Source organism: Corvus moneduloides, chromosome 2, assembly GCF_009650955.1.
Source record: "Corvus moneduloides isolate bCorMon1 chromosome 2, bCorMon1.pri, whole genome shotgun sequence".
NCBI lineage: Eukaryota > Metazoa > Chordata > Aves > Passeriformes > Corvidae > Corvus > Corvus moneduloides.
This window is the reverse complement of record NC_045477.1, coordinates 87,118,810-87,143,688: the sequence shown is the minus strand read 5'-3', so window position 1 is coordinate 87,143,688 and position 24,879 is coordinate 87,118,810. Positions and strand designations below refer to the sequence as shown.

The 24,879-nt window shown below is 39.9% G+C and overlaps 1 protein-coding gene and 1 long non-coding RNA gene across 4 annotated transcripts in view; one reads left to right on the top strand and one right to left on the bottom strand.

Annotated features, from left to right (window-relative positions):
• Positions 1 to 24,879, bottom strand: part of ZBED1 (zinc finger BED-type containing 1) — a 53,194-nt gene that overhangs the window by 13,042 nt on the left and 15,273 nt on the right. Inside the window, exon 3 of one of the 3 annotated variants that reach the window (XR_004238360.1) lies at positions 14,905 to 18,251. The exons of the other annotated variants lie outside the window; for them this stretch is intronic. The gene's annotated coding sequence lies outside the window, so the exon portion shown is untranslated. Of the gene's footprint in view, positions 1 to 14,904; positions 18,252 to 24,879 lie in introns of those variants that run through there. 3 annotated transcript variants of the gene reach the window in all.
• On the top strand, positions 76 to 24,726 carry LOC116439995. The gene is made up of 3 exons (XR_004238362.1): positions 76 to 478; positions 10,497 to 10,763; positions 22,846 to 24,726. It is a non-coding gene; the product is annotated as an uncharacterized LOC116439995 (long non-coding RNA).

Sequence of the window (24,879 nt, the reverse complement as noted above, 5' to 3'; positions counted from 1 at the left end):
CGGCGCGGCGGCTCGGCCCCCGCCGGGACGGCCGGGAAGCTGGGCAGGGGGAGACGGAGAGGGGCGGCGGGCGCGACGGAGCAGCGAGGGGGGCGGCGGTGGCGGTGTGACAGCCCGCCCGGTGAGGCCGCCGGGGTTGGGCACAGAGGCTCTTGCTGCCCGGTCTGTGACAGCTACAGGCAGTCAGTGCCTAGGCGGAGTGAAGCACACGGCGTTGCTTTAGGATCCCGTGGCTGAAAACGCTCGTCGGGTTGTCTCACCATTTCCCTTCACTCTGGCACAAATGAGGGGCTGCTGCTGCGTCGCTGGGTCTGGGCACGGCCTCTGACATCTCGGGCGTCCCTCAGGCTTACTCATCTCGAGGGCTCAGTTGCAGGTACCGATTTCTCCAAATGTAGCTCAGTGTACGGAGCCTTCCTACCTCAGGAGCCGGAATTCTACACCTGTCTGACGAAGACCTTCTTTACAATGATTACTGGTATATCGCATGCTATATCTCGAAAGTTTCGTGTTGTCAGTTTTCATTCCTCAGCCTTAGTTTGAGTACTTAGTCCGAGTACTCGGGACAGAAACTATCTATCTAAAACTCCTGTCTACCAGTTCTTCTGGTAGGTGGCTGGTTTCGGCTACAGGAAATACAGCGCCTAGCCCTGATGTCGTGATTTTCATTCACAGAACCGGGGGGTTTCAAAAATCCAGATTACCCTCAGTATCGATACAAACCAAAAATCAGTCATTGCACAATAGGAGACGTTGGCCCATATATTCAGTTTTAAATCTTTAGGTAACTTTTTGTCTTTGAGAAAGATGAGAAGCCATACAAAGTTCTGGAAGTGTGTTTGAAATGTAATCTCCTAGCCTTTAAAAAAACCCCACTCCATACTTTCTAAAAAAACAATACAATTAACAACATACTTTTTCAGTATCAGATTACATTGCTCAGCAGAACTGACTTCATGTCTTCTGTTAGAAATACATATCGAGAAAAAGCATGGTGTGTAGTTGCTCCAGGATAAAACCAACCATTTAATTTTATGGATCTCTGATGATTATTTTTCTTTATTAACACATAGAATTAGACAAACATAAATAATAGACATCATGAAGTCACATCAATGAGGGATTCATTCCTAATGGATACTTTTTGCAAGCATGCGTGGAGCAGTAGAAAGAGCAACACAAAACAACATGAAAGAAGAAACACATTTAGTAATGGTGAATTATTCTTTCAACTTATCTCAGTAAAAATCAAATCTCAACTCTTTTATGTTGCTTTACATCCTTTTCTCAGAACTACACCATTAATGAAAGCCCTTTCAACATTAAATTGTTGCCTACAGTGTATTTACACAATCTGTATATAAATAAACCATACTTTCTCAGGTTTTCTAGTACAAGAAAATCAATTGATGCATATTCAAGCTACTGCAATAAATATTCCACTTTTTTCATTTCATGTCATTTTTTATGCTATCCAAAGAATTAGACTAACTTAGGGAAAACTAATGGGTTAACATTACAGTCTTACTGGACTCACTACTTTTTCTCAGGGTGTCACAATGATTTTTAGCCCTCCATGGTTCATGAGTAGAGCTTCACAGAAAGGATAAGGAAATTTTTTTCCAACAATATATTATTTTTTTCTAAAGGCTTATGGGGCATGAGAAATGAAAATAATTACAAAAGGCTGTAGGTCTTTGATTCTTTTCAAATATTGTCTTATAATACATCCTAATTTTAATCAATATTTTCTTTTCTTTGGTTTTCAACAGCCTGCATCTTCTTATTGACACTTTGGTTTTTTTCTTGCAATCATTTACTGCAAAGCCTCGAGTATTCAGGCTGGAGTCTCATCCATCTATGTTAGATACCTCACTGAGACATTATTACCTCAAGTTTTACATGTCTTAACCCTGGAAGGGACAAAAGTAGCAATCTAATTCCTCAGCTTTGCTGTATGGGCAGAGGACAGAGAGGCACTTCTGAAGACCTGCAGAAAGTGACAGCTTTCTCTGAGGCACTTAGAGTGCCTCCTTCTTTCCACCGACTACAAATGAACTCACAGTGCCAGTGGGCAAAGTCAGCCTACAGCTAGAGCACTGATATCCTCTTGGAAACTCATCTGAAACACTCCTAACACTCTATCGACATACGATCCAGCCTCTCTGTCCCTACTGCAGGACTGACGTTAATGAGATCACAGTGCTTCCACCCACATTTTGCATAAAGATGCAAAAACTTGTAAGAAAGGAAGTGGGTGATGTTTCTAAACTCTAATTAAGCCCTGAGCTCCAACTTCCCAGCAGAATGGCATAATCAGCAACCATCGGGTAGTTTGGATGGTAGGTGTTGCAGCTGAGAGCCTGCGCAGCCTGGAACACACGAGGCACAGGGCCACATCAGAGAAGGCAAAAGCAAATCCAAGGTTGGCCTAGCAGTCCAGATCCTCTCTGACACAGGGTGGAGACTTACAAGGTTATGCTTTGTTTTTCTTGTCTCCTGTATGACACATCTTTTCCACATACATGAATTTACTTCCCTTGGGTTTTTTTTCTCTTGAGATAAGAACTGGGGCGAACAACTCCTCGTATCCACACACAGTAGGAGAGGTTAATGCTTTTTGCCCAAGCGTGGTGTAATAGTTGGGGCAGTCTTGTAAGATGGCAGTGACACATCAGTCCCTGTCTAATGGTAAAATGTACACTTGCACTCCCGTGCTTAGCTCAAGTCATGCTCTCAACCTTATTGCACCTATGTCGAAGCTGATGGCCCATGTCAGAAAAAGCCAGACATAATTCTGACTGCTGCTAATTTTTCAGACTTCTAAAAGGGATTTAAATGCCTGTCTTCCTAAGCTGGATTGTACTGGGACTTGAGGCAAGAGATAAGTGCCTATCTTCCCAGAACAGGATCTCCTTAACACATGTGTGAATATAGTTAAATGCTTGAGGAGCTTTCAGGTTCAGTAGGGAGTTGCTCACAGTAATAGGCAGTGCTGGGAAACACTCACTTGGGGTTGCATGTGGAATTCATGTAGGGTTTTTTGCACCTGCAGACAATTTTGACAGTCTGCCTTTTTTTTTTGACATATGTCTTTTTTTTCTCCCTCTGTGACAGGAGGAGTAATTTTAGGTACCCTCGAACTAGACATCATCTTGCCTAATATTGGGCACTTGAGCATAGCAGGACTACATGGAGCAGCCTTCATAGTAGCTTGGGGAGGGTCAGTTACTTAGAAGAGGAAAGAAACTTTGCCAAAGGGAGAGGTGTCGGCAAGCTACACAGTAGAAAGTCCCAGGGACTGAGAGCAGGCTCCTCTGCTGTGGGCAATCATCTGATGGGACATACTTAGGTGTTTTCAGTAATGCTGGATAGACAGTAGATTGTCTAAGACCAGCCTTCTGTGTAACAGAACCATGGTACAGCATTTCCCCATGAAGGGGGATGGCTTTTGAACCCTCTCAGCCTTTTTCAGATATTTCACTTTTCAAGAAAATGATCTCACTTGGAAAAAAATTACCTTTGCCAGTGTGGGTATAAGGAGGTGACAGCCAGGAACACGCTAAAGAAAAGAAATCTGAGGGATTTTTAGCCTAGCATTTAAGTTAATGGGAATGAGGCAACAGTGCTCAAATCCATATTCCCTGAAGAACCTATGCTTTTTAGACTAGAGAAGAACAGGACAAAATATGGACTAATAAGTGCAGTAGAGTCTTGGAATAGGGACAATTTCCCCTATTCCACAAAATGCTCAAACCACTCAGCTATTATGCAAGAAGCATAGTGTGCTTATTGCTCCTGCTGAGTTTTTTTTTTAAACAACCATCTCTGCAGCAACTGTTGTATTTGTGCATCTAAGTATTCAGTGTATGTCACACTTTCAGGATGTATCTGGTCTGAAAAGCCTGGAGCATGAGTAGTTTGGTCTGGGTTTGCATTCACCTTCCCTCATATGCCTTTTCCATATCAGGTAAGTTCTGAGCATCCCCCCTGCAGTCAAGACTCATAGGCCAAAAAGTCAGAATAAGGTGTGCAGAAAAAAAGCAGTTACAAAAATAAAAATAATTTTTAAAAAATCTCCAAACATGTGCTTATTCACAAAACTTGCATGGAGACATAAGTATAAAGCAGATGAGGTGCTAACAAAAATACACAAGCTTTTGTTAAAAACGTCTATCATAAAACACTTAAAAATACAAAACATATTTAGAATTGAGCAGGGGTATTAACAGGCTTCAAACTGTACATGGCAACTTGTGCTTGGCTGAAACAAGAACAAGTCATATGGAAATTCTAGATGTAACCAGTATTATTTCAGCAGTGAAAATCAGTTTTTATGTAATTCCTGGATTTATTGGAAAATGTCTCTAAGTAGATTAACTGATTGATTAACATACATGAAGTTTCAAAAGCCCTTTGACAAGATCCTGCACACAAGGGATGATAAGCACTCAGGGGATAAGAACCAGCATATTTGTGAAACAGAAAAATAGAAACACAATCCCACAGAGAGTGAAACAAAGTGATTGATTTTCATCAGGAAATCACAGCAAAATAAGAACAGGGTGTCATGTTTCCATTGAACATCCAACTCTGGCTAATACATTCCTTAATGCCTCAGATGGGGTAAGGGAAAAGCTGTTGCACCATAACGGCACAGTGTTATTTCTGTTAGTCAGGACAGGAGAGCAGCAAGGGAATTCCAGACATTTAAACAAGCAAGGTGTTCTGGCAATATTTCAACACCAAGAAAGTAATGCTATTAAAAAAAAAAAAAAAAAAAGATTAATTATGCCCACTATAGAAATGGCTTTGTTGACAGTTCATTTGTGTTAAAAAATATCTAGTGTCAATAACTGTCATGTGATTATTTCAGTGTTTGTATAGGGATGTCTGCAAGCACCTGTGCATTCCCTATGCAACACTGCCCAACCCATAGCTAAGACAATTTTGTTCGGGGTCAGCAAATGTACAGGAAGATTATTATGGTCCAAAGCAAGAGTTTTCCATGACACTCAGGTCCTCCATGTGTCTTTGATCTCTTACTTAGCAATATTTTAAGATAAACACATCTTTCATCAGAAATGTGGCTAGCATCATTCTAATATGAAGGAAATAATAAAACAGAATCACCCCTCAAAAACTGGGCATTGTGAGTTGATCTACACCTGTATTTTTGTTGCATCCACTTGCAAGAATACTTGAGTGCCACATAAAATAATATTGCACAAAGCAAGATTTGTGGGGAGAACGTAGCAGACCAGCTTTCAGGTACATGTAATCCTGCCCATCCCCTTACCCAAACGGAACTATGACAACACTGCGACTGTTGGTATTGAAGTTTCAGGAGCAGAGTTCACTGGTCTCATCTATGCTGTTTGTGGGCACTTCCCTGAAGACTACGCTCACTGCTGTTGCAGCTGGCCAGTCAGCTTCAGGAAGCAGTGGGATTGAATCCTTTGAGGACATGTGAGCTTTGGTTTTGGGCATGTCAGCTATAGATAAACAGGTGACTCCATGCCACCAGCAGGGTGTACTTACACTGATGATGGATAGGTGACCAGGTCAAGGAAGCTGGAAGATGGAGTTTGAACGTCAAGATCTTCAGAGTTGGACAGAAATGGCCAAAGTGGCAAGGACTGTGCCTCATGGACATGCATGTGAGGCTGGGCTGTGACTGATGTTTTAGACAGCTGGTGGAGGCACCTGCTGCTGCCAGAAGAGGGCAATTCTTACCTGTTGTGAGCTTTTCATACAGCTTGAAGTAACCCAGCTTTGTTCCCCAGTCTGTCTGTGTGTGCCTCATATCAGTATGAAGATACTTTTCCTCGTGTATTCCTGTTTCAGCAATTGACTTCTTAGACTGGATTCTTACACGTTGTCTTTAGGACCCGCTCTGCTTTTGTACTTGGCTCACTGGGGGCAGGTTCTGACCTCAGCACTCTCCAATGTCAACATGGGAAGAGCATCTCTTATTTTTGCTGTTGTTTCTAAAGACTGACTGGGGTATTTCCAGCTGCCTGTCTCTAGGACTGTGGCATATGAGAGAGCAAATGCTGTGATGGGTAAAGAGATGTGTAGAACAAGCTGGGGGGAAGATCAGGCCAAAACATGATGCAAGGGAAGACAAGCAGGTGACAGAAGATAGGAGCTGTGAGAAAGACTAGAGGTTGATTCACTTTGGTTTAACTTCAAACTTCGTTAACTTAAAAATGGTCTAGGTCACTGCTAACTTAGATCATGTCATGCAGTGGGTAGGATGAAGATCTTTCTGGTCTGTAGGGTGAGGATGTTTGAAAGCAAGTGGAGCTGAAAAGCCTGGTGCAGTAAAATCATCCATCTTGTGGCAGGGGCCAGCTGCCCCTCCCTGACCTCGGGCAGAGGTGTGCTGTGAGGTGGACCACAAACAAGAGGGATGCAACAGTGACCTGAGCTGGGACGTGTCTGGGGCCCGATGTTATGTTTCTCCATTCTATAACAAATATACTGGGGGATTATTGATTGTAGGAAATGGTCTGACAGTTCCTTAAGCCCATTTTACCCTTCTTTTTATCCCATTGCTCTGGCACAGATGCTGTGTACTACTCTTTGTGAATGGGTCCTGTCTCCTTAATCTCCCGAGACACTTATTTCTGCTGCAGCTTCTTTGTCTAACCCCCTCAGCAATCTCTGCACTGTTACTTCTGCTTGTCCTGGGACAGCCAATGATCTCTCCCATTTTTCCCAATTCCATCTCACTTTACTTTCTAATCACCCAGACAAACCTGTCTCTCTGTCTGCCTACAATCACTGGATTCTCTGTTCTCTTGATCACACCTGCCTGTCAGTTGTCCAAAAAGATTACGTATGCCTTGAAATTTCCACTTACTTTAATAAATGAATGATTGCAATGTTATATAACTTGTTTATGTTCAGCTTGTGCACTACTGGTTTGCACTTTGGCTATTCTGTAGCATTACATTAATTTACCAAGCACAAAGGAAAAGCTCACATGGCCAAGACATTAACAGACTCAACATTTTAAATTTAAAGGGAAAAGTTGAACAAAAGAATAAGTAGGTCCTTCTGTTCTTGAGGACAAATTCACATATGACATAGACAAGGTTAGAGGAGACATCTGATGTCTGAGGAGACATTTGTCATTCCTTGTCCATGGGATGATCCAAGTCTCTGTAAACACTGAGCTTTTTTTTTCATTCTTCATCTCATTTTTGTCAGTGTAAAAGCAAATCATAGTGTGATCAATGCCGAATTGCCTTAAGAACAACTGCAGAGAAGATTCAGCAGGGTTCACACCTTACACTTTCTCTAATACTTGTCTGTGAGGAAGTGCAAAATGTTCCAGAATTGTAGTTTGACCCCCTAGAATGTATGCCCTAGAAATTATCACAGAAAATTCATTCTGCTTATAAAAATAATTTAAAGGATGGAAAAAGCCAAGGGCTCATCCTGGCAGCTGTTAAGAGCACACTTCTAGTTTTGACTGATCACTGGAACAGGCCCTCTAGGGAAGTGGTCATGGCACCAAGCCGCCAGAGTTCAGGGAGCATTTGGACAACGCTCTTAGTCATATGGTTTACTTTTGGGCAGTCCTGCGAGGAGCAGGAATTTAGAAGCAATAACCTTTTCAGGCCCTTCCAACTTGAAATATTCTATGATTCTATGTCAGATTCCAATTTTACATATGATATTAGTCTTCATATTTTTCAGATGTCATAAACTATTTTGATTATACATAATCCATTACTTATGGTAATTTAATTTTCAAGTCTATTAAGACAGCAGTTTAATTCAACATCATCATCCCAATCTTCTGAGACAGTAAAGAATGAAACACCAGCCATTTTTTAAAATCTCTGACTAGATAATCTCAAATATGTAACAAAGTGGGTATTTCTCAGTCCTCTGGCTTCCCTGAGAGCTGAAATTTCTCAAGCCTGATAGATGAAATTCAGATTCCCATGAGGTGCAGTGGTTAGAAATGATGCATTTCAGATTCTGGATTAGTCTTGGCTTCGTATTGCTTTCTAATCTGCTGCTGCTGTTTCAGTAGTATCAGCCATTTACATTCAATATTTAATGACAATAAGCCTAACCTCAAGGACTCAGCTATTGCTGCTTGTATGTATGTTAAATTTATAGTGTTTGAGTTAGGGAGTTTGTGTGTGTGTGTGCACGTCTAAGAGCATGTGTTTAAGTACTAGCATTCTAGTATAAAATGGCATAGGTATTTTACATACATAAGAAGCTTTTAAAACAGTTTTATAACGAGTATTTTTCATCAAGTAAAAGGCCTTAATCCAAACCAACCAACAATTCAAGAGATGAGTTGCAATCTTTAAACCTACTTCTTAAAGCTAGGCTATTTGTTATCTAGAAACTTGCAAAAATACCATCACACAGTCAGACCTGTCACTCTAAATGTTAATTGATAAGTTTAGAGTAAGCTGCTTTAGCAATACAGAACATTTTATTCCATAATCCCAGCTAGAAGATGTATTCCTACCTCCTGACATCACTTCAAAGCAGATTAATATAAAGTCTAGATAACTAAAGTGAGTTTAGACAACTTCACCAATAAAAAGTATATACATATACACTGTAAATGTATATGCATATTTATGTGTACAGAGAGTAAAATAAAATTTTGAAATTTTATTAAGCATGTGGAAGGGGAATGGCATTTCCTGCACCCAGGAGTGAATAGAGAAGTGTTTAAAGGCATTGGTTTATGCTGTTATTTCTTTCCACAAGAAAGCAGGGATCTTTTTGTATACAAATCACATTACTGCATTGTTACTACTTTGAATAGAGGAATTATATTGGTTATAACACTCACTAGCTACAAAAACTAGAGATGGAGAGCAAATTCTCCTGGTAGCCACATATTCAATTGCAAGCCCTAGCAAACAAGTTTTTATCCATCAAAAGTATAAATCCAGAAGCCTTTACTACTGTTTCAGATTAAAGAAGAATAAGCAACCAAAACCGTACATTACCTACAGGGTGAGTAGCTTTATGCTCACAGTTTCACTCGCTGGGTTTCTCATTGCAAAACAAGGGGGTTTCCTGCAACTTGCATGTTGGGTCTTGCACCCATTTTACTTCTGGCCAGCCTGCCTTTTATTGGGGATTTGCTTCTTAATTATGAGACTATTAACTACCAATTCACTATGCTTAAGTTGTTTTTTTTCTCAAGGAGAAGCCAAGAAAAAAACTGTATTTCATATCTGGCTTCCCTTGGTTTATGTTTGTCACGATATTAATTACACCCTTGTTTTGCATTGTCTTGCAACCGTTTACAGTATGTCATTAATAGCAATCAAGGATCTGATTCTGTCTTTCTTGCTGTTGTTGAATTAATAGGGAGAGTATGAAGTGAAAGAGAACTTTACTGCTTCATCAAAACACAGTTTGTTTACAGAAAGGTGCACAAATTTGCCTGTAACCAGACCCAAAGAAATGGCCTTTTTTTTTACCTGCAGGTTTAACTTTTTTCTCTATTTAATTATTAACTCTTCCTGCTGCTAATCAAAAAGTTAGTTTAAATCATGATGTTATGAAAAAAAATTTTGCTCAGCTTCAGAAAGGCATGTGGAAGAATGCATGATCTGTAGTTCAGGGAGAGGATCTGGAACTGAAGAGCCACACTGGGTGAGATGGAAAATCAGCACAGATTTGTATATATCTGTTACAGCAACCAGGATCGGGTATCTCAGAGGAAAGTTTAAAATCTTTTCAGCAAACAACCTCCTACATGGTAATCTCTACTTTCCTTCTCCACTTATTATACTGCTACTTAGTAATGGTTGTTGTGCTAAGATTCTGAAGATTTTATATCCTTTTTTTTGTCCTGTTGCCATTAATTGTCTCTTTATATATTTTTGATATGTAGACAAGACTCCAAATTATTTTTTAACTTTATTGTCTCTTCTAGCTGTGCTGCATTTTATTTATATGATTATATATGTCATGTCACAAAATATTTTAATATTTTATAATTTACCACCTTTTGATTTCATTGCATAGCCCTTTACTTTTGTACAAGGCAGGAAAGAAAAAAATCCCAGTCTATCTTTAAACAACTTATTTTACATACTGCTTTTTTGTGTTACTCATTTCCTGTGTACTGTAAAAGGTCTTTTATGTCTCTTCAGAGGGAATTCACAATACAACGCAATCTGTCAACTTTTATTTAGACACCCCTGTTCAAACTGTACAATGGAGTGTATTACTGTAACTGAGACTAATACACAGAAAGAGGTATTGATATAAAGAGTATTTAATATATTTATAGTGCAAAACTGCAAGTGTAAACTGGGCAGAGACTAACGTATGAGTAATAAGTGAACCACCGACAAGGGATGTTCTTGTTAAGGCCTGCACAGTATCAGCTAGTCATACCAGACTGCTGTCTACCCTATTTTGAATTGCAAGGTCATGTGAAAATACAGATGACAACTGCTCTAGATGTTTTCCTAAAATTCTGCTCCTAGGCTCTCTTGGCTGTTTCCAGCACTGGTGCACCTCATTATAGCCATGCAGCCCTGGCGTTAGAGGGTGAAATCTCTTCACGTGGTGAGAGTAATGAGATCGGTGCCGCCGATGGAGACGAGCCAGGATATCTAATGCTGCAAAATGCCTTTGAGAGCATCTGCCCTCTCATCAGCACACACAACTGCTCTCCATCTGTGCCATTCTCTGTACTCCAGGACTGCATCACCCCTTCACCAATTAGGCCATTATGCTGCTAAGGACAATTTGTAAGTAATATTTTTGGTCCACTTTCTTTTTCCAATTACATTTTGTTTTCCACTTAGAGAAAGAAGGAAAAGAAAGGTATTTCCAATGAGTTCTTGAAACATTTTAAACAGAATTATCGGTCTTAACTTTTCCGCTTTAATTATCTGCTTCTGCTACTTGGAATTTTCAGGGCTCTTTGAGTCCTGTAAGAACTTGTGTGATTTAGAGTTACAATGATTTATTCCTGCTGGGGGGGAGGGAACCATGCTGATTACTTCTCTCTTGTTTATGCTGTGTCATTCTCTGTGCTCACAGTATGTATTGCAATGGGTTTTCTAAAAAGATAAAAAAACCCAATCAATATAATTTTCTAAAAGCAAACGCTTGCTGTACACATTGATACACAAGCTGCTAACTATATCATAGGTGAAAATAAACACACCTGTTGAACACTACCAGGATACCAAGCACTCCCAATTTCCAATTGTAGCTCCAGCAGCCTTGGAAGCAGAAGAAATCCTCCCATATTTTGTGATAGTTAGTGGATTTGCAAAATCTTAGGCTTTGCCTATTTTTCAGTGTCCTTCTTTATTTGCCTATGGAATAAATGTGTATAGATGCTTCAGATTTTTTCCAGAAAAAAAAAAAAAAGCAATTTCCCATATACCAAGTATATATACTTGTACAAGTATACAATACCCATATACCAAGAATCAAATGTGTTCCCTGTTATTTTCTTGCTTACACAGACCAGTCTACTGCAATCTATTATCTTTAGGCTTTTTATTATGCACTAGATTGATAGTTTCAATGATTTCCCCTTAATAAATTCAAGCCATTTTTCTGATCATTGCACTGGATGATGGTCCTAATTAGTACACATACTTCAGCTTGGTTGTTGTTTTTTTGGTTTTTTTGTTTTTTTCTCCCAGACCAGCCAGTTTCCATTTATACAAACTACAATGATTCCAGTAGAGAAGTAAAACAACTGGATGTGGTTTTATGTGGTTGGTTTGTGTCCTTTGAATGAAATTCATTCACACCTTTAGAGAGAGACAAGAAGTACATAATTTTGAGTGCTCAGGAGGTGGTTTGTTGGGCATTCAGGCCTCCTGCACAAAGGGGAACTTTGCTCTTCTTTCAGTATTAGCATGGTGCCTGCAAATAGAAATCGTATTACCTTCAATTATGCTTGCTGTGCATCAGTGGCACACTACTCACTTCAGGTTTATTTCACATTTATGAGAGGAGAATAGGTTTCACCACCCAGAAGATATATTTCTTGACAACTTGTAGCCACCAATAAAAAACTAACATAAATTATTAGTGACTAATAACCACATGCATTTGAAATGTGGAGTGATTTTATCACATCTGTCCAGTGTCTCCAGAAATTATCATTAATGATGATAGGAAATATTTGTGTCAGGGAAAACAAACGAGCAGGTAGAGATGGTGCACACCAGCTCTACACTCTGCTGCATATTAACTCATTTTCTTGACTAGGAATCACTCCACAGATTGACTGGTTTTATTTACCAGCCCTCGTAGGCAGAGTTTGGAAATGAGAAAAAAAGTGTGTTATGTTTATTTATTATATTGTTTTCTTGCTTCAGTTGACTCTCTGCAAAGCTTCTGTTTATTTTTCTTTGCTGCCTTGTACCTGCACTTGAAGCACGATGCTGCTGCCTCTGACCTCTCTACAGAGAAACCCAAACCCATCATGTCTCCATGTTGTGACTCTTCCGAGGAGCTGGCTGTGAAGGGAGGAGGGTCACTACCAGAATACCAAGCACTCCCAATTGCCAATTGCAGTTCCAGAAGCCTTGGAAGCAGAAGAAATCCTCCCATATTTTGTGATAGTTAGTGGATTTGCAAAGTCTTAGGCTTTGCCTATTTTTCAGTGTCCTTCTTTTTTTGCCTATAGAATAAGCTAACTGAAAATATTCAAACTAAGAAATAAGACCTACTGTGTGCCTAGAAAGAAATATATCTATTAAGATCAGTGGCAATTACATGACAAAACCCCTACGGACTAGTTAGTAGCGTCAGCAAACAAACATTGGTTTCCTAACAGAGATTCTTTTTTTCTGAATTTTTTTTTTTTCCCTCTGATAATCTGCCAGCTCCTCAAGCATATTTCTTCACCTCCTAATATTTTGAAAGGCATGGTCACTGTCTCTTTAGCACCCACGAGTTCCAATCAAAATATCAGCAATGAAGATGGATATCCCTGTCAGGCATCGCTTCATCTCCTAGTAGATCAAGGGAGGAAAAGCCGATGTCATAAATCACTTTCCTTCAAGGGTATAGTCAAGTGACATGAGAAGTTAAAGGTTTAAAATGAAGTTTTAACTTCGCCTGTAACTTTCTCTGTCACAGAATGACAAAACTCCAGTGGATACAGTCCTGCTCGAGGAAGGAGAGGGGCTGCATGTTCTTATGGCCCATACTCCCAACTATTTTCAGGCCTAGTACTAGTTGTGGTCCCTGGAACTGTTCAATGGTATTCTATGCTTCTATGGCCAGGAAAATCCAATTTGCAACTGTTGTATCTTCTCAAGAGTTACATAAATTCCTTAGGCTGAGAACTTTCTCTGATAATGCATGAAGGGCAAGAATCAAAGCCCAGCAAGTCCATGGATTGCACCTCAGTAGGCTTTGATTCCCTTTGACGTGACACCCAACTGCAAAATGAAAGGGCAGAGCTGCACAGAATATTCAAGAATACCGTAGAAAGGAGGATGGGGAGGGAGGGCTGGCTGGAAATACCAAGCACCCTTTCAGGTCTATAAAAACAGATGACAAACAGAAAATAAAACAGCAGCCAGAATGACGTTCCAACACAAAATGCTTCTCTCCATCAATCCTAACAAAAAAAGCCTTGTTTCTCTCCAGTAGTCTCTTTGAGCAAGCCAGGAGCCAACCTTCATCTTCTAAATCCTTGGGGGCTTTTTCAGCCCTAAGAGTGGCCAGTCTGCTTTTGGGGCAGGTTTTCCAAGAGTGGGAAAAAAAACAGTGATAACTGAAATGTAAATGCTGTAGAAAATCTCTTATCCAAGCTGTGACTGTTCTGCTTTATCACTAGTCTCTGCAACGCTGCCTTCGAGTCTCAAATTTATTTACTGACCATAAGACCCCTGTAATTAAGCCATGATTTTGTTCCAGAAAGTGACCCTAGGTAAAAAAAAAAATAAAAAAAAAATTTAAAAAAAAAAAAAAGGCATCACATGATTCCACATAACTGCAAATGATATCCTCAATTAACCTCATACAACATCATTAATTGTCAGTGGGGTTGTAGTTAACTGGAAGGTGGATTTGGACTGCAGAACTATAAATCCAATGGGACAGCAGCTAGAAAAACACCAGTCAACTTGTGCAGCCCAAGCCAAGCTGCAGAGCTGATGGGTACAGCTAAATCATGTTGAAAATGTATAAACTGAAAAATGTTCCAGATGGTGTGTTCTTCCCCTTAAATACTCTCAGGTCTCACCTGGGGATATGAATATCTCTAGACATAGTCATACAAAAGGAAACAATACCTAAGAAAATAAGTCTGGTATACAAAAAAAATATTTTGAGCTCATACTTGAATGGCTTACTGGAAAAATCTTAAACTTTCCATACATATTTTTCTTCTCTAATCTCATAACCTAACCAAGAAGGGAACAGATCAAACAAATGTTGTCAGAAAAAATCAGAGACATTTTATGCTTTGCTAACATCCCAGTGCTGAAATGTCTGATGTTAGAAACAATAGAGCAAAAGATTTAAGTGACTAAAAGCTATTTTAGAATGAATGTGTCTTGCATAAGTTGCATACACAGTAAGAAAATAAAAATTAAGGAAAATTGCTCAAATGAAAAGCATAAACTGTGAAATTCAATAGACTACAACATGTAGGCCTGCATATTCTAGCTGCCATTGCTCTATTTGGCTTCAGAAACAAAAGTATTTAGGATAATTATAATTACAACCAGTAAGAGTTTCCACTCTTGGGGAAAACTTAATATTTCAATATTTTTTTCATGCTGAATCAGAATTTTAAAAAGTCAAATTTGTATCAGAAAAAAATTCTGAAAAGTTATGATTTTTAGGTCTTCCATATAGATACTGTCAAAACACTGTCCTATGTATATCAATATCTGCAGCATTTAGTAGAAACATATTGTAGCATTTATTTCCTTATTCCAATATGATTACAAAGTCAACATGAAAAGAATAGGAAAATTTAACACTTTCAACTCACAAAACAGAATATTTTGATGTTGAACAAGGATGTTGTGGAGGAGATTCTAAGCACTGTGGAAATATCTGCATTTTGAGAAAAGAATATTTGTTAACCACTGTTGTTTTACTAGCTAAATTTTGACACCTTCCAGCACCGCTTCTCTTTGACAATATCCTGATTATATTGTCTATCTTTCCTTCTTGTTTCTTTCCTTCCTTTCCTTTTTTTCTCCTTTATATTAGTATAATCACAAAGCATTTTTATTAGTGTATTTGAATTTTTTTTTCAATTTATTTTTTTTCAATGCCTATAGGGAAGCCTTCACATCTTAGGACTAATGTGCAAAACCAAATACTCATAAAACCCAAGCAAGGCAAGTAAGCAGATAAAATGGTGGACAAAGAGAGGTGTGCATTTCAGGGGAGAGCTAGGATTAGAAGCAGCGTAGCCCTGTGCTTTAGACTGGGCTTCAGAATGTCATGCTTCTGGAAAAATGGCTCAGTGCATCAGTTCACAGAAGAGATTGGCCAGCTAAAGTGCTGTGCATAACCTCAAATTCTGTGTCTATTTCTGACCACAAAATTGATGCCCGTGGGAGTGCAGGTCGTGGGTGGAGCATCTGCAGGAGTCTGTTAGTTCAGATCAAGGCACACTCTTCTTGAGGCAGAGCTCCTGCCTGTCCCAGCAGACTGCCTGGCGTGCACCCCAGAGGCATCTGGGCTACAGAAGAAGAGCCCCTTCACGAGATGCTCCTGGGTGTGCAGGTGTTCAGGCCATGCCATGGACCTGGTCCAAAGTAAGAACCCCTGGAGCACCAGATCCCTTTTCCTCCAGTCTGCTTCTGCTGAGCTAGTGCAGACATAGCCATAAAAATCCACATACCACCCACCAAATTTAGAATATTCCTGCAACTCTTTAGTTGAGATTGGACCTTTATGAAAGTGTTTGTGAAGCATAATCCTTAAGAAACGTGGTAAATATGCTATGGAATCATACAAGTCTTATGGCAAACCACAGCACAGGTGCACCTGTGTTACCTACACATGAAGGTTATGTTTACACTGCAAGGTAGAGAAGTTCTCCTACACTCCCTGACTTGCCTCTGTAGCCCCTTAGTCTGCGTCTCTGTGTCTGGAAACTGTGTACTCAGGCAGGATGTCTTCTGTGACACCCTCACAGCAGATGCGTCAGCTGCACTGGGAGGTGACCAGCTCTCCTGAACACATTCTCAAATGCCTAGTTCATTGAAAACCCAAGCTGCAGGACACAATGACCTGCTGTTCTCCTTCTGACAGGCAACTGCATTGAAAGCTTTGCTGAAAGTGGGAAAAACAATGCTTGGTGATGACATGTCTCTTACCCCACCGCAAGAGTGCAGTTCCACAGCCCAGTTCATCCTGTCCCTGCCCTGTGCAGGCTGTGCTCCCCAGCCCTGACCTACATGGTCCCCAGAGGGAACGCTGCAGTGTCTCCTTGTGCAACTCTCAGGCACCTCTGCCGCTGCTTCGAGTGATCTGCCTGTGTGTTGGACAAGCAGAGGATTTCCACAGAGCAGCCTCCACATCCAGACACCTGCACTTGGTGCCTAAAGATGGGCACTGCAGGGATTTGCTCTTCACTTTTCTTTTCAATAAACTGCCTCCGATAATTGCCTTGGCTTTAGAGCTGAAGGCCTCTGGAGTAATGAACAACTGTTATTTCTAGTACAATGGGATCGTTGCCTGTAATGTTATCCCTTAATTGCTACTGCAGTGCAAATTATGAAAAGCAAGAATTATGAAAAGCAAGAATATCCAAATATAGAGACACTTGGCCCTTGTGACAGGAAATTAAGGTCTCTTCCCTGGCACTGCTGCACGCCCTGAACTCCCACTCAAGTCATAATGAATTACATACATTCAATATTTTGAAAAACAGGCTCTTAACCTCTACAAACAAGCTTAGAGAGTTCATATTGTGTGTGTTCTGGCTCTTGCTATAAGTGTCCAGTCCTTTTTCAGATCCTACTGATCTCCTGGGCATCCTGGTCCCTTCAGAGTTAGTGGCAAAACTTGGCTAAAAAGGATGAAGTACATTTTTTAAAAATAATGAGTAAATCTGTAGGTATAGTATCTTTTGAAGTTTTAGTGATTTGGATTGCTGAATTGGTTATTTTTTACGGTAAGAAATAGCAAGCAAATGTTTCTGTATCATCCACAATATAAAATCTCTTATCTTCCTTCCTATTTTTGACACCTTGAGAGTCTACCATTTTCAGCATCTTGGATAAAATCTTTTCCATGCCTGTTCATGCCTTGCTTTGGTGCTGTACTCTTTAGAAGCAATAATGACCAGAACAAACTTAGACTTCTGAGAACGAGTGTGTTATCTCTACAGTGCCTTTTTAATATTTCAAGAATTAAGAGTCTAAATATTTAATCTCCACTCTGAAGTGTCTGAAAAGCGTGGTTTTGTCAAACAATAGCGGTAAACTGCTGAGGAAAGGTCCACTCCTTCTCTTACTGATGTCAGTGGGAATTTTGCCAGGAAGCTCAGCCTGATAAGGGTATAGCCCAAAGTAATCAGTTCTACAGATGATTACATGAAAAGCCCTTCATTATAGCATGATGATTGAGTATTATTACAGTCAAGAGACACACACATCTTCTGGAACCAAAACCAAAAAACAGAATGTATTAAGGCTATTCCTCCTGTTTGGCAGCAGCCTTTCATCAGATGACTTTTCACATGTTAGCACAGCTACTTTGGTTTTGGCCACAGCCTGATATGCACAGCGAAATGAGCCCAAATTTCCTCTTCCACAGTTCCTCTCTGCTAAAGGTCTCTCAGCCCATGAAAGCTGTGTTGTTTGGTAAGTAAAATATTTTTGGCAAACTCAGGAACATTGCACTTTTTTGTCCATCTTCTCACTTCAGTTCAAGGGCGTGTCTTGCTCCAAAGGTGCCTTTCCCAGGCTGGAGGAGGGCAAGTAGCTAAAGCTTGTGTGTGATGGCTGATGTCTTGACGAAGGGACACTGTGGCACAGACCCCCAGAGCCAGACGCCTGCTTCTGCAGCCTCACCCAGCCTCCCCGGTGCTCGAGCTGAGAGCAGGAGGAAGCAGGAGGTTATGGCCATGAATTGGGCACTGAGGGCACGGATGATGTGTGCAAGCTAACGGGGTGCCCTTGCAAACACGTTCAGGATCTTCACTGTTCTTCAGGAAGCATTTGTTAAGCAGATACACTGATGCAGTTTAGCACAGTTCATCCAAGAAAGTGAAGCTGCACAGTACCCTGCAAAAGCAAAGTCTGTATGAAGACAGGAATATGACTAGAGTTTGTATTAACTCTGGATTAAAGTGTTTTATTATTACTTATGCACACGGAGGTTAATTTTCTCTCTATTACTTGGAGGTCAAACAGAAGCCTGCGCTCCCTACTGAAATCAGTAGTTTGCCATCCTAGAAAAATCTGAATTAATAAAGACAAAATGTAAATATTTATAAAACATACACAGTCACATCACTCAGTGTTACTAAGTCATTAATAGTGTCTGGTTCTGGTTTGTATTGTCATACTCACAGGAAGGTGCAATGATGACAGTATGAAAACACACACACACAGCAAGTTTAACTTACATTTTGGGGAGGATTTTCTCCACTACATTACTTAGGAGAGAAGTTTTAATGGTGCATTTAAATTTATTTATTTACACAAATGTGTGTAAAGCACATTTGTATGTTGCTTACATTTCTTATTTGAAAGGAACTGTGAAACTGTCCCACTGCTTCCTGCCTAAAACTGCTCTCTGGATTGCAGCTCTGATTTCTCTGTCATGATATATGTTGTCAGGCTTTGTCTCCTCTTGAAATTATCATTAAAATGGTACACTGGCAAAAAGCCATATGTAATGGTTGGGAATTCTGAAATATTTTCCATTATTTTTGTAATAGCAGTTGGTAATTCCTTGAAGCTATGCATTCGATTAAATACCTTTTCTTTTTGCAGTCCTCTGAAACAGTGGTAAAAAATCACTGCTATTTCATTTTAACCTCGCAAGTGATGGGCAAAAATCACTTGCCTAGCAAGCAGAAGTACTATTGTTCGTGCTAAAAGGTCAAGACAAAAATGTGCTGAAAACTTTCTGGATACTTATATAAAGAGATGAGTTATGACTTGGAAGTTATTTATTGCACAAAAGAGCCTGTACTTGACCCTCTGCATCCTGCTCTCACATACTTTATGTCACTTTAAGGAGAGGACTAACTACTTCTCAAACAAGCATTCTGATATAACAGCTACCTCTCAGTTTAGATGAACTCAGAAATGTGCCTAGAAAATCATTTGTCATCTGCTATAGAAATGTCAGAGTTCCAGCTTAAGAAATAGCCATATGAAATCCTTTTCACTCTTTGACCATGTACTAAAAGAGCCAGCAAATGAAAAGCTATTGTGTTTATTTTCTATGGGCAGCCACCACATCATAATGTGGTTATACTTTTCATGGAAATCCATCATACAATATACATATTACAGTTCAGACTATACCATCTACTCTAACTTACACTATGCTCTAGTTCCCAAGATCTTTGTACTGAGCAGCTCCTGTGTTACATGTTACAAACATGCTGCACCTTTCAGTTGGGTGTAAGTATTTCTGGGGCAACACAAGCTCAATTAGAGTGCAACATTAATTTCATACAGAAACCTTTGGAAGTGAGAGCTCAGTATGGGTTTAGGCTTTGTGCAGATCATAGTGGGAGGGTACAGAAACAATCTATGTGTTTTATGCAAACGGATTTTGCACACCTATAGCTCCTACACTCTGGAAGCGCAATTAAACTGCCTGTCTACCACCAGCAGTAAAACCAACGGAACCTCAGCTATCTTTCTTGTGGGTTTTAAGACTCGGGAAAAATTTCTAGGAAAAACAGGAGAGAGCACAGCACCTCTGTCATGTATTGTGCAAAGCTGTCCTGTCAGCCACGCAGTACACTAGAAGGCATCACTACATCCTGTGTCTCTACAGTATAACCAGGAAGTCTGACAGACAAAGCTTTCACTTTACTCTCACACAAAGTAAGAGATCTGTCTGGACTAGGCAACCAAGGTGAAGCAAAATGCTTCCCCTTTCCTTATCTACTGCTATGGATGCATAAAAAGTGGATTGCACATCAAAACATGAAAAGGGAGAAAGAAGTTTCTTATCTTTATTAAACTCTCAAACTTTGCCACCAAGTTTCCAAATTCAAAATATTTTCTTTTTCTTCCTCATCTGTCTCAACCCAGACCACCAGCTAATTCATATCTGGGTCCTGCAGTGAGCTCAGTTGGGCTGGCACAGCCTCTGGCAGCAGCTGAACTGCAGGCAGGTTCAGCATCCCACCTGCAGGGACTCTGGCAGGGTCAGGACTCTGGCAACTAATCCAGAAATCGAAGTGGCTATGAAAATATTCAAAGAAGCATTAAAATAAAATTTCCTTTGTGTTATTAAATTATTCTTTCCCTCCAACTGTATTGCTTGTATCAACCATTTCTGAAATTACTGTTCTGGAAGCAAATGTACTTGCATTCTCACAGACTGGTTTTTTGAATTGATCATCTTTCTCGAAACCATAGAATCACAGAATCTTAGGCTGGATTGAGTTGGAAGGACCTTAAGATCATCTAGTTCCAACCCTCCTGCCATGGCCAGGAGCACCTGCCACTATACCAGTTTGTTCAGGGCCACCATCCAATGTGGCCTTGGGCACTTCTGGGGATGAGACATTCACAACTTCACTGAGCAACCTGTTTCAGTGCCTTACTACCCTTATAGCAAAGAGTTTATTCCAAATATCTAATCTAAACCTGCCCTCTTTCAGTTAAATCCATCCCTCCTTGTCCTATCACTACATGCCTTTGTAGAAACTCCCTTCCCAGCTCTTTTGTAGGCCTTCTTTAGATATTGGAAGGTGCTATAAGGCTTCCCCAGAGCCTTCTCTTCTCCAGGCTGAACAACCCCAACATTCTCATCCTGTCTTCATAGGAGAGTTACTTTTCAACACCTTTAAAAAAAAAAAAAAGGGAAGAAGAGGTGGAGAGGTATTTATGATCTAATATCCTTCCTAATAACCACAGTAACCTGAATCTTCTAGAGGAAATTAGCATATATCTCTTCCCTGGTGTAAATCATTCTAGCCCACTTTCCCAATTTGCCTGATGGTGAAGTATTGCTAAGCAACACCACACTTGCAGGTCAGCTGCCACTTCATGACTATGCCGATGTCAATTTTTTTAAGGCCCACAATATATTTTTTTCAAAGATTATGTTGCCATTTAAGAGCATTTAAAACTACTTAGCTAATCTTCCTACTGTAATACTTGCTCTTGCTTAGTCTAAAGTTGTGTTGCTATGGCTGAGTATTGCTTGGAGTGTCTAAATATTTGGAAGTAAAACCAGCCATTTTCTTCAGTGGTATAATGAAGTGTGGTATAAGATCAAGCCTGATTTTAATTATAAGTTGTCCTTTCTCTTCTTACTCTGCCTGCCTTCCCTGTTTTTCATGCCAACAGCAACTGTTTAATTTGACTTGAAGGAAAGCTAAACAGTTAGCCTCAAGTAGCAGATGAATCATTCTAATATCTGATAACTTTTCCAAATAAAGGCCTCTCTCTCCAGGAGCAAATGTCAGTCTCTATCACTTAACAAGCTTATCTGTGCCCATGTAGCAAGCAGGGACATGCTCACACTGAAAAGCTAATGGTGGGATTTTCAGTGTGTTGCCAAACTGCTGAGTAGTACAGTGATATTGCTGATTTCCAGACAAAGTTCAGCACACAGCCTATGCCTGAGCAAGCACTGAAAAGTAGCATGTACAGGACATATTGCAAAAGTTCCAAACCATGCAACCCCCAAAAGTGTAAGGTGCTCCTCAGTGGGCCACCACCGGTGCTGGGGCATCTCCTGCTCTTGCTCTGGTCAGGTGCTGCAGAGGTGCCCTTCCTATGGGAAGCCCTGGCATTGCCCTTACAGGTTCATCCAGACACTCACCTACTTCAAAGTACCAACTAAATATGGGTTTTCATGAAAGTAAGCACTTGGATACAGCACAGAGACCTATTTGATGCCAAGTATCTCATTAAATTGTCAACTTCCTTGCAAGCAGCACTCAGAGTAGCAAGAACAAGCATGGGAGATAAAATTCTCCAGCGACCTATGCTGGTAAACAAGGACTTCCAGGGCCAAGCGCTCAGGGCTGTGAGTTCAAGCAGTGCTTGGCTGGCACTCAAGCCCCAGGAGCACAGGGAAGCCCAGGAAGAGCCATGGAGCAGGCACATCTCTACACCCAGGCAGCAGGTTTGCTGGGCAGCATCTCCCTCTGGAGGCTCTCCACAGATCCTGCTTCCCATCACCAGCCCCAGCTGGGCAGGAGAGTCCACCCCAAGCCACCATCTGAATGTGAGGCTTGGGCAAACCTGACTTCTCGTAGTACATTTTAACAGATGTCTGGCTCAAACTAGTATCTTCAGACTAAAAGAGCATTCTGTAAAATTAGTATTTTAGGAATTGTTTTTTCTAATCTGTTACCAAGTCTGTGAACCTTCTAGGATAGTAAAATGCTACTTTTTTCTACAATCCTGATCATTAGACAAACACTTTTCCTAAAAGTATGGGGAGGCTGATGGAATCAGATGAAATTAGAAAGTCAAAGTTGAGGATTCTAAGAACAGAATCTAATCAAATATAAACATGACAGTTGTCATCACTGTCACAGTATTTACAGCAATTTTCCTGTTAAATTATCCATGTGTTTTCACCAACACGGAGGTTAGTCATTCAAGCCGTTTTAATTATATTTTTATATCGCTGTCTCATTTTTATTTGTTTGGTTTTCTTGTTTACTAGATCTTTGATGGGATCTATACATAATGAGGTTTCTCATGCTTCCCTGAAGCTACATTTGGATTATCACAACCTTCAAAAACTTGAAGATGATCCTAAGAAAATTGAAAAGATGGAACCAGAGTTTTCACAGAGATCCACTGACTCCAGTAAACCTCTACAGAGCCCCAGGATCTCCCTCATCACAGTGGCAACAACATGCTCCCTGAATTTTTTTGATGGAAACCATCACATGCATTCAGCATGACAAAAGACTGAAAGTGAAAAATTTCTATCCAGCTTCTAAAATGTCAAGTAAAATGTCAGGTAGCACTGTAATAAAAAAGGAAAACCTAACATAAAACAGTAGTACTCTGATTAGCATGTTGCTTTCTAATGAATGTCACACGTTGAGCAAAACCACTGGGCTTCAGAAATAATGAAGTAGTGACTGGATGAAAAAAAAACACTGCAGTTCACCAGTAACTCCCAGAAAAGCTCCTTTAGGAAGCGAATCTTTGGATACTTCTGTAATTGGACACATCTTAGGATCAAATTCTCTCATCAAAGGGTAGATACTAAGATCTCACTAGAGTCAATGAGACCTTTATGGATCTAAGAAGAAAAGTTGGCATTCATTGGTGTTCCTCTAGGGAGAAGAGAGAGTTAAAAAAAAAAAAAAATTAACTAATGTTGTTCAGCTGATGGAGAATGACAGACCTTTTAGAGATGGTGATCAAAGGTAATTAAATTAGGTGACAGAGACCTCTCTTGTTGCCACTCAAAATGGAAGATCCAAGGAAGAGTGGTCATCCTAAAAAGTAATTATTTATGAATCCCACAAAATAAATCCAGTGGAATACACCCCTGAAAATTATCGGACATGAACCTAAATTAAACTCTGCACAGCAAAATATGTCTTGCAAATGGGGAAAGTGAAGTTTGCAAAATACATCCTTGATTTTTTAATCAATTATTATTACCACCCTGTAACCCAAGGGAAGTCTGCTATGGATCAGGGAAACACAAGATCAAGGATGCTTCTAGCCAAAGGAATCTGCAGTCAAAGCAGACCACTCATGAGATGTGAAATAAACTATGCCTTGCAATTTTTTTTCAGCCATCTCACTGCAAATGTTCCTAACTCCAAACACCTGCCACCTTTTACACAGTCCTCCAGTAAGCTGTTTGACAATGTTAGTACAAGTCTTTACTGTACCAAAACCAATCTTCTCTTTTTCAATACAGTGCTTTGAGAGACACAATGTATAATGTTTTATTGCACTCTAGACATTTTACAATGTCTAGTAATTTTACTTCTTTTTCCCTCAGAAAATGTGGCATTATCCAATATGATTTTATCTTTGTAAATTCATATGTGCTGCTCCTCATTTGCTCATACTTCAGATATTCAAAGACATCCTTTTCTACCATTTGTATCAGTAATTAACCATAGCTAAACAGGCAATGCACTGAATGGCAACGGTGGGATTCCTTGCTCCAATATTTTAAAGAATTGCATCCTTTCTCCCCTACACATTTATTGTCTATTTACAGATGTATTGTCTCTTTAGCTACCTACACAGGTGTTTTTCTTCAGCTGTTTCTCAACTGGTTACAAATTTCCAAAATTCATTATAGAGGATCAGATCATTATGCTGACCTAAGGATCATGTGCAGGCCTTTTTTACGTAATTTTTAAAGAACTGATAGAATTTGTATGCAGTTCTGTTGCTACATGTTTATCTCACTTTTTGACAGACTCTGTAACCATCCCCTTTGAATTCTCAATAATTTGGTGTTTATTGCTATCCTTTTACTGTCCAAAATATTTCAGTGGCTATTTTCAATGGCAACAAATGAGTTGTCATAAACAAGTATGGAAATAAAAGTCAAACATCCTCAGATTATTTATTACCTCTTCACATTAAAAGCAAACCTTGGTTAGATGCTATAAACCTAGATCTTGTAATTTAGAGTCTAATAATTTCCAAAAAACTGGTGTAAAAGAATACATGCAACATGCAAACAGAAAGATTTTCTATGTCATATGCTTCT